Source organism: Dipodomys ordii, unplaced genomic scaffold (assembly GCF_000151885.1).
Source record: "Dipodomys ordii isolate 6190 unplaced genomic scaffold, Dord_2.0 Scaffold112, whole genome shotgun sequence".
In the NCBI taxonomy this organism is placed as follows: domain Eukaryota; kingdom Metazoa; phylum Chordata; class Mammalia; order Rodentia; family Heteromyidae; genus Dipodomys; species Dipodomys ordii.
Genome location: NW_012267328.1, coordinates 3,151,411 through 3,166,882, shown reverse-complemented (window position 1 = coordinate 3,166,882; position 15,472 = coordinate 3,151,411).

The window sequence follows — 15,472 nt, the reverse complement described above, 5'->3', positions numbered from 1 at the left end:
CATTCTTGGAGTGGTGGGGGGGGGGCGACAAAATATTCATTTTTTTTAGACCAGTAGTAGAGGCAGGTTCTGTAGAGGATGTGATCCCTGTGAAGCCAAGGAGTTTTATCTTGGTGGATTCTGGCCAGATGGGTTGGCCGGTGTAGCAGCAAGCACCTGCGGCCCGTCTTCTTGAAAGCTGGCGTGCCACCGCAAACCCATCTCGGTCCCCACGGTCTTCTTCCAGGAGCTCGAATAATGAACTGCATGGCGTTTGATTCTCCCCACACAATCAGACACTCTAGCCAAATTGTAAATGAAGTAGTATACTATAAATTATGTAGCACGAATGCCAGAATGACTCGTGGCCATCTCAAGCAATTAACCTGAAGTAAACATCGGCAACGCGCACGGTCTTAATTTAGGAACTGATGGGAAAAAGAGAGGGGAGAAGTTTTATTTAAAGATTATTTGCGTGCATGCGTGTGTGTGTGTGTGTGTGTGTGTGTGTGTGTGTGTGTGTGTGTGTGTGTTTGAAACGAACAGGACACACCTAAAGAAATCATCTTGTAATATCTAAAGACATTTGGCTAATACTTTGCTAGAGCAGCGATTTCCCGAATGTCGGAATTGAAGACAGGGGTTAAAAGCTCTCCAAAGTAAAATATATGGCTTATTTTTTTTAAATATGTCTTTATAAATTAGCAGTAGAAGATCGTCTTCTAGAAAATCTATCACTAGAAACAGAATGAGGATTTTGTAACGTTCGTCCCGGCTCAAGTTGTTTTCTTCCCTCTCCTCTGTCCTGCAGAGTTTTTCCCCCCATTCTGCCTTCTTCATCTCAACATTCCATAGTTAATGTTCACTCTTATCTTAAAAAATAAATAAGTCAGAGAAAAAGTGGCTCTCAAGAGGCATATATAATTTATACGCTGGAATCGGAGCTTTGCTTTTCTTTGGTTTGGGGACACACCCTGGATGACAGAAACATGTCTTCTTGCATGATCAGAAACTTTCCCTATGAACTTTCTACGTAAAAGGTTTTGTAATGCTGGAGCCCCAGTGTAGTTTGCACACGGATTTTTTAAAAAAAATGAAACACTTCTGCTTTCAACTAGTCATTGAAAAATAAAAATATCCCCCTGTGCGTCACAGAATTAGAATTAATTGATTATCAGAATGCTTTAATCCTACTATAGATATAAAAAGAAATACTTCAACCATTATCCAATGTCTGTAAAGCAAATCAGAGGTGAATCTGTGTAAACACACATAGTGAGTAGATTTCATAATTGTTACGTATAAAACAATGCATTTCTTATATTTCTTCCTCAGGCAAAAAAATGACAAAAACAACCTACCCTGCTCTTAAGACCTCTCTCTTGGATTTAGATACCAAAGGCTTGCTAAAATTTCAGGCCTAAATCTGATATATTAAAAAAAATGATGATTGTACCCCTTTTCAGAAAAGCGTTATTACTGAATAGGTTTATGCAAACATTCCTTGTAAAGAGTTAAGAATTTCTCCAATAACAACGAGCATATTCTAAAAAGATTACAGAGAACCTTCAATGCAATTATAAATCACAATAATAGTTGCATTAAAAAATTAAGAGAACATTGTCTGGAAATGGCACACTCTACAGGAATGCCTTCCTCTCCCCATTTCCGAGAAGCGTGTGTCCATTACTTACTGTAGAGTTACACAACATGAAATATACTGCCTTGGACTATTATAAAATGTGACCGCCAGGGTTACCTGTGCCTTGATTTGATAAAGAGCATGTAGTATTATTGAATACAAGCCAAGATGGGGGAAAATACTCATTTTGGAATAATTTCGTCTTCTTGACAAACTATTTGCTACTTGTGCACTGAACATCCGTCTTAAAAGATACAGTAGACTAGCAAAACAATCAACAAATCAATGCCTATTAAAAACACAAAAGGGTTATCATTTAGAAGAGCACTCAAATGTGTGGGATCGCCACTGTTTTCATGAAGGATTGAGGCATGAGGTGGTAGAGATTACCTGAAAAGAACTAAAAGCAAAAGGACATATTTGCTAAGCAAATTTGCTGGCTTCAAATAGCAGCCAGTCTGAGGGCGTGGCTCACTGGTGGGGGGCTTGCTCGGGTTTTGTGATACCTGTGGTTCAGCCATCAACACCGTAACCACAACAACCATAATCATTACCTAAGGGTGCAATACCCTTATTTATTTTTACCACCAATGAAAGACCCACTTGTAAGAGAAAAGGGGAATGAATGGTCAGTAGGGAACAGAAATCTGGTTGACGTCCTCAGGAGGATTCTTTTCATTATTAGGATAGAACTTCAAACAGAAAGTTACCTCCACCCAAAATCAATGGCGCATCTGAATGCTTCCTTGTGTTCCTCCTGGTTCTGATCCCATTTCGACAGGGAAGCGAGCAGAGAACAGATGGGGGAGAGCAAAGGCAAGATGAATGGAACTGGGGACTGTGGACTTCATGAATGTGGTAGAATGTCTTTAGGATGCAACAGAGAGGGGAAGATAGAGATAGAAAGAGCTTAGGTAATGTCTTGCCCATCAGCTAGTAAAATGATCAGCCCCTTTTTTCCATGTTGTGACTGACCTAACATGGCATAATATTGGATGTCATACTGCATGGGTATCTCAATGTTCTGCTCAGGTATTCTGCATGGGCCAACAGAGACACACGTTGATGTCTGGTAACCACATGGTGCTGATACCTTTTAAATTCCAAAGGACGTTTTGGGCGATGAGGAGAAGATAATCAGCGATCCACCCAATGTCCAGCTGCCAAAACCTAAATGAGAGGTGGCAAGTTAATGCGTGGAGAACATACTCCCCCCTCACCCCCTTTGAACTTGAATATAAATTCAGAGCCATCTGGGCAGGGAAAGGGATCGTATTTATTTTTAAAAGGAAAAGAAACAAAAGAGGATGGAGCTAAAACACGATGAAATAATCATCGGTGCGTCTGTAATAATATAAAGAAGTGGAATGGATTTGTCAGTATGTCAGTCAGGAAATGCATTACCACGGCGGTACAGAAATGAAGGTAAAAGAGATTTCTCTGCCCGACGGGGAGCTTGGGGTGAGATGGAGCAACACTCCTTGTGAGGATTAAAGTGTGCGTTTGCTGAGTGCCAAAGGGACGCATCACACAAGGTGAAAGCCGGTCATCCCTCGGCCCTGTCGCAGATGACTTGGTTTCACACATAGTCATGTCTACCAGTGGCACATTCCAGGATGTTGGGATCTTTCTGTATCACTGGGAAGAATATACAATCGTTCTGCCTGTCGGGAGAACCCAATTATCAGTCCCTCAAAAAAAAAAAACTAAGCCATCGAATTATCACGAGAGCTGACTGATGTTCGCCTGGCTGGTCACCCAGAAGATTGGAACGGCAAGTCTTGAGTTATCTGTGCAGCCATGCCGGGGACGGTGATGGGCGAGGTGAGCATCCACAGTGACAGGTGAATGGGTGAAGAAGGTGTGTTCTTCAGGTTGGAATGGCGTTGAATGGTGAAACGGCAAATCCACCCCTCCCAGGCCATGGTGGCGTACAAACTGAGCGGGTCACAGACTGATAAAGATTGCCTCAAGATCTTAGGCACAGCCTTCATTAACTCTCCCTCCTGGCCCTGGCCCCTGTAACTGGAGGAGAATCTCTTGTGGGGGACAGGCAGGGGTCCTGGGGGTGTGGGGGCTGTGCAGAGTTCTGGTCCGTGGGGTGTAGAGTTTCATGGGACTTTGCTGCCCTGGGCTGACTTTGAACCAAGATCCTCAGATCTCAGCCTTCTGAGTCGCTAGGATGACAGGCGTGAGCTGCTGTTCCTTTTGCTTAAGGCTAGGGCTCTACCATTGGAGACACAGCACCGAGTCCAGCTTTTTCTGTGATTAATTGGAGATAGGAGGCTCATGGATGTTTCCACGCAGGCTGGCTTCGAACCATGATCCTCAGATCTCAGCTTCCTGAGCAGGGATTTTTTCACTCTGTGACCCAGGACCGGAGCTCCAGAACTCATCTCCAGATCTCTCACTTTTATCCGTAATCTTGGCTTTACCTGCTCAATGAATTCAGCCCCATTACAAGAGACAGGAGCCTGCTCTGATTCCTTCGGTTTCCCTTAAGCCAAGCTTTTGTCTTCTTAGCTAAAACCTTGAGAGCAAATGTAGCAGCATCAAACAAGATTAATGTCATTTATATTCTGCTCAAAGTTGCATCTATTAATTTGATGACTGAAAGGGTTATAAGAGTCTGCAAAAAGAAAAAAAATAAAGTAAAATCCCTGAGCCAAACTATTGAATGATCCCAGAAACAAAGTTCAGTGGATTAACGGTGATTACCAATTTATTTCGTGCCTTTTGGGCAGAATACCATTCTTTTTGATTACTTGGATCAAAATCCCAAATATGCAATTTTCATGGGTTTATTCGCTTTGAGTTTTAGTCATCTACTTAAGTCAGAATGGAGACTTTTTCCTAAGTTGGATTGTAACTTTAGGAAGATAGATACAGGGGCTGTGTGGGTAATCCATGCTCAGCAAAAGTCTTAAAAATATATTTTCATGCATTGTCACAGAAAATCATAGATGTCTATTTATGTACCAGACAAACTAGAAATCTCTCATTGATGGAAGTGGAGATAGATAGATAGATAGATAGATAGATAGATAGATAGATAGATAGATAGATATTCAGTATTTTATTCATATGGAAAGTAAACATCTAGAAGGTTGACCAAAGATGCTAGCTTAAAACAACTCAGTAAAGAAAAGATGAGCTATACTATTTATCCTACATGGTATCATTTGCATACATCTTAAAATGCTGTTTTGTAGATGATATGGGTTGATGGCCCACTATATAATGATTGTTTTGTGGGTTTTTTTTTTACATTTGTTTTTTTTTATTGTGAAAATACTGTACAGAGAGGTTACAATTACATGGGCAAGATAAAGAGTTCATTTCTTATCAAGCATTGTAGCCTCCTCCTTTGTTTCCCCTTCCCATCCATTCCCAGCCTTCCCCCACCCCCCCACCAAAGTTGTAAAGTTCATTTTCAACATGACAACATGTACTTCTCATTGTTGCAACGGGTCCACCTGTATCCTTATTTAAACGACTTGTTTTTCCCCATCCCCTCCACAAATTATACTGACATCAAATACAGTGAAAGCAGGGGTTATACTGTAGGGGAGGGACATACAAAGCAACAAAGAAATAATCTCATAAATGCATTAGAAACAAATGCATGAAAGAAAAAAAACATTAAAATACATTTCTTAGGGTTCATTTTCCTGACATCCTAATATCACCTTATCTGACCTTTACTGCTTGACTCAGACATACACTAGATATTGCAAATAAGGGAAACCATGGGACCTATGTTTCTTTGGGCCTGGTTTCTTTCCTTTATTTTATTTTTTCCAAGTCTTTCCATTTCCTAACAAATGGGGCAATGTCATTCTTTCTGATGGAGGCATAGAATTCCATTGTGTATATATACCACATTTTCTTGATCCATTCATCTACTGAGGGGCATCTGGGTTGGTTCCATATCTTAGCTATGGTAAATAATGCTGCAATAAACATAGTTGTGCTGGTAGCTTTAGTATGGTCTTGTTTGTGGTCATTTGGGTAAATGCCCAAAAGTGGGATTGCTGGGTCATAGGGGAGCTCTATGTGGAGTCTTTTGAGGAACCTCCATACTGCTTTCCAAAGTGGTTGGACAAGTTTACATTCCCACCAACAATGAAGTAAGGTTCCCTTCTGTTTGTGGGTTTTTTTTTTAACGTGGCATTTCTTAGATTTTTTTTTTTTGCAAAAAGTCAATGTTGAGTGTTCTGTGCAAGTTGGGAGTTGGCTAAACTCTTTATGTAAGCCAGCTCATCTTCTGCTCGTAGCTATGACCAACCCGAATGATAACAGGATGGCCCTAATGTCTAAGGTAAGAATATCAGTGTGAAGGTTTTGTTCCTCTCGGAACTTGCAGATGCTGAGCTGAGCCCAGGATTTACACCACAGAGACCTGATTGCTGGACGTTTGACGTGAAGTATTATTTTATGCTGTCCTCTGGGCAGAAGCCTTCCCCATAAATAGAAAAGTAGGAAGCATGTCTGGAGGCATTCTCCTCTGTCACCCCTTGTTAAAAAGAAGAGTCGGCGAGCAGTTACTGTATTTCACCCCGAGTCTTACACACCTCTCAAAGCCTGAGATTCTACTGAGATTCACATATGCACATCTCCAATGGGAGACACAGACTCAGATGCTAGAAGGTAGGCAGCAAGGTGCTGTGAGGTAGATCTGGGGGTGTTCGTTCACAGATAATCACCAAACGCTGATGAATGGACAGGGGAAGGAAACGCCAATCTGTGTCACAGTGGCTAAATGCAGGGGCGGTACACGCCTTGGAATCGATTTGCTCTGTTAAAAAGCATTCTCCTTCTCCCTAGCATTTTGGATGGCTCTGTCTCCTTCCTGCAGGGTTTTAATGCAAGCTGCTAGCAAAAATAAGCTATAGGAGCCCTAACCTTGCAGGCACAACTAATAAATGCCCAGAAGAAAGTTGGAGGTGACTTAAGAAGCCTGGTGAAAGGCATTTCTTTTCCCTCAAACCCACAGAATAGCCCCTACCTTCTCCTTGGCCCACGTGGGATTGGGTCTCATGGGACAGGAACACATTTCTGGCAAGAAGGAAAATTCAAGAAACCAAAAAGAATCATCTTTTGTGGCTTGAGAAAGGCTACGTGAATCTGCGTACCTGAATGGACACAGGAAAAAAAAGCAAAGAATGGATGCTGGTCCCTGGGGCCTTCTGGAGCTCAGCTCCACTTCAGCCATGATCATTCTTAAGGATTCTGATTTTTCCTTTTTTCCAAGAAAATAAAGACCGTCTGTAGAAATCAGTTCTGTATTAAGAACTATGGACTAACTAAAAGAGAATCCTTAAGAATAGACTCACAGCCTCTGCTGTACCTGCCTAGGTTATGGTCTAAAGTTGGACAGTCTTAAATCTAGAATTATTAAGTCCTCTAACACTACAGATAAGCCTGGGTCATGCTATTACCTTGAGATGACTCCTAAGACCAGAAATGCATGTGAGACCAGTATCCGGAGGGAAAAGTAAACAGGAGAAACAGGGCACACACCTGCATTTTTGCTTCCAGTGCCCCTTTAAAAAACCTGCATTTGCCAGTCATTCCCGAAGCATGGCTTCAAGCGTACGACGCAGCTCACAGAAGTTGCACAGCAGCTGAAAGCATTCCAGGCCCTAGTCATTGAGGGAAGTCAGCTTCACGCCTCTGTTCCAGCAAATCACGTGAGGACGGACCCCAGAAATTCTGCCCTCTTTTTTTTTTTGTGGGTTGTAGGTCTTGAACTCTGGGCCTGGGTGCTATCCCTGCGCTCTTCAGCTCAAGGCTAGCACTCTACCACTTGAGCCACAGCACCACTTCCGGTTTTCTGAGTGGTTTATTGGAGAGAAGAGTCTCACAGACTTTCCTGCCCTGGGCTGGCTTTGAACCGTGACCCTCGGATCTCAGCCTCCAGAGTTGCTAGGATGATAGGTGTGAGCCACCAGCTAAATTCTAATGCCTTTTTCTGGCTTTTCCTGAACCCTTCTTGCTGGTTAGACGCTGCCCCTGGAATTAACTTGTAAATCTTGTGAGAAGATTATTTTTCTCATTTTCCAGATGACAATGCATAAGTCTAGAGAATTCAAATGAATGGCCTAAGGTCAGAGGCCAAGGAAGGAGGGAAAAAAACAGGATTTACCAGACTCCAGAGACACAGATATCTTGATTGTATACACTCATTCACTTCATTGCTTTGTCTCTACCATCCACATCTGGAGATGAGCCAATACAAGCCCAACTATGAAGTCCACCTTCTGGGAAGAAAGATATGAACTTTTGCTTTTAGATTGAGACAAACGACATTGCTGTATTTAGTTACGTGTGTGTGTGTGTGTGTGTGTGTGTGTGTGTGTGTGACTCACTACAGCAAATCCTCCCCCCATAGGTTCTGAGCATGCATTTTTTGGATGGCTGGATTTGTTCTATTTCAAGTTGTGTGAGCTGATCATACAAAAAAGTAGATCAACAGTGTGTTATCGTTCGAAACCACATATTGTATTTTTTTCTCCTTTTAAATCGGTGACCCAAATATACACATTCTGTTTCAGCTCTACTCTTTCCATGAAATCATGGAAACTCGGAATCATTTCTGAGGTGACAGAAGAAAAGACTCTCCCTGCAAAAGAAAAGAAAAAGCCATGAAATAAAAATTGTCATAGAAGCAGATTAATTCATCCTGGATTGTGTACAACGTCACAATTAAGTGTGAATGAGTCTCTGTCTTAAACACACACACACACACACATAAAACTACATCCCTTACATGAGACGATGTGCAGCTTATCAAAAAACTTCCATTAAGGTGTTTCAGCTATCCTGCGGTATAAAACCCAAGCACAAGAAATCACAACCCTCCAAAGAGAAAATATGCCAGAAATGTCAGAAGACCATGGATCCTTAGTATGCTATACAAAGCCCCCTATGCCAGCCCACCAGGGATATTTGCTCACCGGGTTCAAAGTAGTCAAGAAGCTAGAAGACAATCTTTTTTTTTTTTCCTGAATGAATTGCACAAGGGCTGGACTGCTAGCAGATTTCAGTGCATCTTTCCCCATTGGCCTAATTCTTATGGCTTAGTGAGAAATGACTTAGTGCTTGCCTCTACAAAAGCTAGTCTGGTTTCCTGAAGACACCAGCTCTTCCCCGTGGCAGACAACTTGTGAAATCAGCAGGGACAACCCCCCCCCCCCACCTATCCGCAGCTCCTGCATCTTCAGCAGATCGCAAGTGACCAACTCACACCACGAGGGGCTGACACATGCAGAGCCATCCTGAGTGGCCTTTCCAAGAAGTCAGGTCCCCAAAGCATGGCAGTAGCTGCAGCTCTTGACTGCAAGGGGACGGGGGTATCCATTCTCGTGACCCTATGACTTGACATGATTTATTGATTAAGTCACATGCACCGTTTCTGTGGACGGGGAAGGCGGTGGCTCAGATGACCCCTTGCCTCTCGCTCGGGCTCGATGAAGCCTGGCTTGTTTTACAATTGCTCCCTTAACTGCAGGCAGGGAAAGAATGAAGAAGTCAGCATTTAGGTCAGCTTCCATCGGCGGAGAAGGGAAGGTCCGCTGGCCACTTCATTTAGAACACTAATAATGGCATCTCCCCGCCTCCAAGAGAAGGCAGAGAGGGTAAAGCCTTACGGGGCCCAGAGGCTACGGGAAGGTAGAGGAAGAGTACGTTCTGGTTGGGATCTTTTGCTGAGGACAGCTCTCCTTTCATTGTTCCCTATCTAGAGAAATATAGGCATTTCTTTCAGGAGTTATTGATAATATTTACCATGAACATGTGTTGTGTGTGTACACACATGCACGTGTGTGTAGAATGTGTTGGTGTATATGTCTGTGTGTGTGTGTTTGCAAAGCATTTTGAAGTGGCCGTGCAGTTGGCACAGGATGGTAGAAATTTTTCTTTCCTTTTGACTTTGAAATCATGAGGAACAGACCTATCGATGGTCTCCACCAGTTAACAATACAACTTGAGATGACTCATTCCTACTGCTCAGGTATTACCCCTCTCTGTAAAATGGGGAGAACAGGACTCATGTCTCCTATTGTCTCTTACCATTCTCCTTGAAGATTTCTAGCTCACTTGTAGTTTTCCTCCAGCCCAAGAGGGGCCATGTTTCCCCTGTGATTTTGGCACACTGTAGATTCTAAGATTTCCCCTAACTCCTGTGCAGAGACCAGGAACCACAAACCAGCATGCATCTGCTTGCGGTAAAGTCCTGTCTCTCCTCTGAGTTTCTGGCTGACGGATCTTCATTGAGACTAGCTACTACATTGTACCCCATCTAGCATCTTTGACTATGTCTAATGCTTCTTCATTCCATTCATTGACCGCACTCTTCCGAGACTCTGGTACTTCCCTGCAAGGCCCTTCTTCATGTATTTCCTTTATCCTTCATTTCTTTCCAAAACCAAGGTCTCAGTAGGTAGCCGAGGCCAGCCTTGAACTCATGAACCCCCTACCTCTATCTCCGGAGCGCTGGGTTTATGAGCATGCTGCTGCTTCCTTATCTCTAGTTGTTGAGGTCTGGAGATTCGGGTTGTCATGGTATTTGCTGTGTGTCCTGTGCTCTAACTCCTCGGCTGTTCTGTGGCTCAACCCCTCGGTGTGCTCTCTTTAGGTTTTACCTGTCTGGAACTTGGTCCACCTTGAATTGAAACAAAAGGCGTTTTCCAGTATGAATTACTTAAGGAGAGTTGCGGGTGCTGTGACAGAATTGATGACACGCACACATCCACAGAAAGGTAGCCAGTTGTGCTTGATGCTGGAAGCTAAGCTCCCAGGAAGGCCCTACCTCCAACCAGCCACATGCGCAGTGATGTTCCACACATCCGGCCTTCCCGCACACTGAGCCGGGAATGACCCTGGCTCTGTCCATCTGGCAGGCCTTCTTACTCTTCAGCTCTCAGTAACACTTAGCTTTTCCCTGTGAAGAAGGAACAGGGTCTAGCTCCCTGTTGCCGGTGGTTGCTGTATGTTTGTGTCCATTTCATGATCCCTGTGTCATTCACTTTTTATTTTTCTGTAGGAGGCCATTGTCCCGTACGATCACGTGAACCCTTTAAGAGGAAACATGAGGTGTTCTATGTAGTGGGACCCTATTATGTCATCCAGCTCCTAGCAGAAGGAGAGAAAAGTCTGTGCTATGAACCATTTGAGCCTTGATGGAGTGTAATGCATTGCTCCCGTCTCCAAACACCAAATGACTTAAGATTCAGCCTTCCTAGGTTCGAATGGCTGACCGCACACCAATACATAATGTTCTAAGTTGTTAATTCTCAGTGTCTTCGTGTCTTCAATGAGACACAAGATGAGAAGAATGAGCCTCTCATTGGGTAATAAGCACCTCTCACATCTTGTAAATTCTGCTCCTGATAGAGATGAGCATAGTGTTTGTTATCGTAGCAACTGGTGATTGACCGCCATGTTCATAGTTGTACTAGTCATGGTCATTGTGGGGCTGGCATGCTTCAAGTTCACCTTGGACTTCTGAATGCTGCCTGCTACAGAACTGTCTAACAAGTAACTGGTAAGAGAATATATATATATATATATATATATATATATATATATATATATATATATATTCTTAAAGAAAATGAAACACTGGAATAAAATGTAAGAATCGAATTAACTCTAAGTACACTTGAATCACAAAGAGTGCTCACTGCCTACGGAAGACCAGCTAAAGACCTAATCTGATGTAGCAGACAAAACAACTTGACTCAAATGGAAATATTGACACATTCTAGGGAGAGAGATCTAGGGAAGAGGAATAATGAGGGACCATGAGAGGTATAGAAGGGAAAAAAAATCACACTCTGAATTCAGGTACTTAAATCCGTGCTAGCCAGAAGAAGGATTTTTATCTCATCCAATTATGATCAAGTAGAAGTAATAAAAAAATATGTCGACTGAATTTAAATTGTGGGAAATACCGCTTACTCAGAACGGAGCTCTTGGATCGAGATGTGCAAATGTATGGGTGTGTCCCTTTGACTGGGTGTGAATCAGAAATATCCAGGTCCTGTCTGTCCCTGGACATGTTCAGACTCACTTTCCTTGAGCCCAAGGGTGATGAACTTGAACAATCCTAATCGGGAGACTTCTATCATTTGCCAGAACAAGATTTCCTAAGTTTACTTCTAAATAGAGCTTTTCGTTTGGGTAATTTGCTATAATCAATTTTGAAGAACATTTAAATTCAATTTAATGTTTATTTTCTTTGCCAATTCTTGGAGCTGTGCATGCATGATGACTCTCATTCAAACTAGAAGATTATACACCTATTAAATATGTACATGCAAGTGAAATCACTGCACATCATATAAGCGCAGATTTAACTGTGGAAAGATGTGTGTTGCTTTCAATGACACATTTATTCATTTGCTAAGGGTGTTTTTTTAAAAAGAGTATGCATGTATTAAATATAACATTTAGAGAGATTCGCTTTAAAAATTCCTTAATTTACTAACAAAATAGTGCAATTATGAAAAATTTACTAATCTTCCATTTATCATTGCTGGTACACATTATACTCAGTGCTGCGATTTGCAGTAGCTTTACAAAAACCATATTTATTTATGAAATTGTGAGCCCGTTGTGTGTTTACTGATACAGGACTGTAATTAAATGTCGTGTTTGCCAATAGTCTTATGTTGAGGAATTTTTGACAAAGGTAACTTTCAACTAGAGAATGGAAATACCAGTTGCACAGGGCTTTTCTTTGTGCTTCTCCGCGCTTAGTTTTGGCAAGGAGACATTAGGATCGCGATTGCTGGGGAGAGACTGAACGTATCTCGTGTAGGGTGGGTGAATTGTGTGTTAATGTCAGCAGGATCCCAGAAGTAAGGCTGGATTATTGTAGGAGAGAGGCCAGAAGCCAGAGAGAAAGCTCAAGGAAGGAGACAGGTACAAGTCATGCTTACCCATGTGCATCAAATTATGTCCTTTGAAAGAAGAGACCAAGAAAACAGAAACACATACTGGGGAAAAGAACTAGAGTCAGGTCTAAGGAGAACACCACCAGGTGTTAAGGTTGGAAATGGAATGAGAGAGGCAGGGCAGAGCTGACAAATGCTCCTCATTGTCATTATATTTGTTCATTGTACCAGAGGTACATTCTGAACAATTACCTATTCATAGCTACTACTCAGAAAGAATCTGATTAGAGCCTGTTAGTATGTCCCAGCCTATTAGTTACAATTCTATACTACTCAGTTTGAATTATATGTGTATTGCTATATATAGATATATATATCAATATATATCACATATGTATGTAGCTTGATTTATAGATATATTACCACAGCATACACACATAGATGACATTTGTGCATACATACACACACACACACACACACACACACACACACACACTTTGCTTCTACACTGATAAATGAGTATTACCAAGTTGGATTTGAATAATATGGTACCATGTGGGAGAAAATGGTAATGTGCCTCTTACTACAGAGATAAAGAAAACCATAAATCCATCCTCTTAAATGTATAAAGAGAATTGTAGCCTCACAAGTAAAGTTATGTGAAAGGCTTGTATTCCTGCCACCTCCTCAGAAGATGAACTCGTTCCCATGTTGAAACAGAAAACATTGCAAAAGTAAAATTCTTGCCCTCCCCATGTACGCATGGTGGCGGGCTGTGATACTCCGGCTGTGATTACCCTGCCCACCAGAATGCTGGGAACGCTCGAGCCAGAGGACTGTCAGAAGCTTGAATCTGAAATCTAGCCATATTGCCCATTTTGGGGGCCTGAGACGCCAGGACTCCTACTTCTGCCTTGCAGGTGTGGCCATCTCGAATTGACAACTGAGCTGCAGTGATGTTTTCTAGGCACCCTGTGATATATATTCCGAGGGGGAAGATGAAATATGTCATTATTCAGAACAATTTATTCCTCGATGGTGGATCAAAAGAACTACCAGGAAGCAATCAGCCCCTCTCGGCCCAGCTGGTCAGCATGCCGAACGCAGGTGGACCGGAAAGGCTGGAGTGGTATTTGTGCCCTGCCAATGCCAACTGCCTTCGTGCCTGGCTCCTTTCTCATTTTCTTACAGCGGTCATGGAGCCTGAGCACAAAGAATAAGTGGCCTGAGAGAAATGGGAAAAAAATGTCACAGACCCAAAGTCAGAATAGGATCCATATGACAAATATTAATGTATTCACCTTGTCCAAAGGTACAGGGCTGTACCACTGTGTTGAGAGACTCAAGCCAGGAAAACCTGGACTGCCAGGAAATTCATTCTGGAACCAAGCAAAGAGATAATTGCATGAAGGAAAAGACTGTCTCCTATGAGAATAACAACTTTGGGATAGACCAGCCTCATCTAGCACCTTGGGTTCAAATCCCAGCAGCAGAGTTGAAGCCCAACTCCCTTTCCGCCAAGTTTGATAAGTTGAGTTTGACCTTTGGGAGTGGGCCTTTTGGGAAAGACTCTAAACCGCAGTACTTATATCTATTTTTAACGATCCCATTGCTATGTTTTGTTTGTTTGTTTAGTGAGTAGATACTTATTCCTGGTCACATTTGGGACACTGTGCTGAGCTCCAGGTTAGTAGCTGTGTGGCATGCAGGACATTGACTGCCATCAACACGATCATGTTAAAAATGAAAAAAAGAATCGTCAGCCAAGAGAGGCTACGGTGGGGGGTGAGGGGAGAGTTGGTCTGTAAAAATCCAGCTACCTAGACTCACGGTGCACAAGAATGGAGTGATCAAATCCAGTGTGGGCAACTCAGGTGGATACACTTTTAAAAGGTAATTATTTTTTTTAAAGAAAGGAAAAGCAAGTCCAAAAAAAAATCATCAAAAAGAAGCAGACAGGAAAAGAAGAAGAAAACAATAAACCCCCCTCAGATAGACTGACCACCCCCAAATAAAATCAGACGTAACAAGATTCCTGTCCTCTCCTGCTTGACCGTATTTATACAGCCCTATGAGGAAGCCAAGCTGACTGAGGGAGAGGAGGGAACTTTAGAAAAGACTCAGCATGGCTGTTGCCTGTAGGATCCTCACCGTCTGCTGACTCTTTCTGCCAAGGTAGACAGTGGTAAATACTCTCTTTAACCCTCACGGAGTGGTGAGCTGCAGAGAACATGGGGCAGAGCTAATCATGGTAATGGCTTTTCATGACATCTCTTTGGTGAGCTACAGCTTGACCTTGTCAGAGTTAAAAGCTCATAAAAATCCCTATTTACTGTTGTTGTTTTTTTTTAACGATGCACCAATTCTGCATAACAGTGCTTAAAACAAAACAAAAAAGTCCCCCACACACAGTATAATTATATTGTCAATCAAGCAGCTAAGAACAGCATTTTCCCACCAGCTTCCCTACCTAGCAAACTGTAAATAATTCATAAAACCAGAACTCATGGCTAAGCGACGGTGTTCAGGGGCTGGTTAAACACTTGTATGCCTGGTGTTGGGGTTTAAGGGGACTGGGTGAGAATCATTGCTCGTTCACTTTCATCCTGGGAGAGTGAAAAATAAAAAATAAAAATGTCATTTGTGCTTGTTGTCTTGCCATTCCGGCTCTAATAAAAATATCAAATTGTCGATAGAAATTTGAACAGGTGTACTGCGAGAGGAATAATGATGTTTTATTCATATGCGTTTCCAGCCCATTTAACTTCATCCAACAAACAACAAAAAATATTTTCTTCATTACCTCCAATTAATGTAAATGTCAAATGTGTTGAATATATTATCACACTGATAATTTGTTGTGTTGATTGATTTGTAGAATGTTTTGGATTGAAGTAACAATTTTTCTTACCTGACTCACAATTACTTGCTGTGATCTGTTACCTTTGGA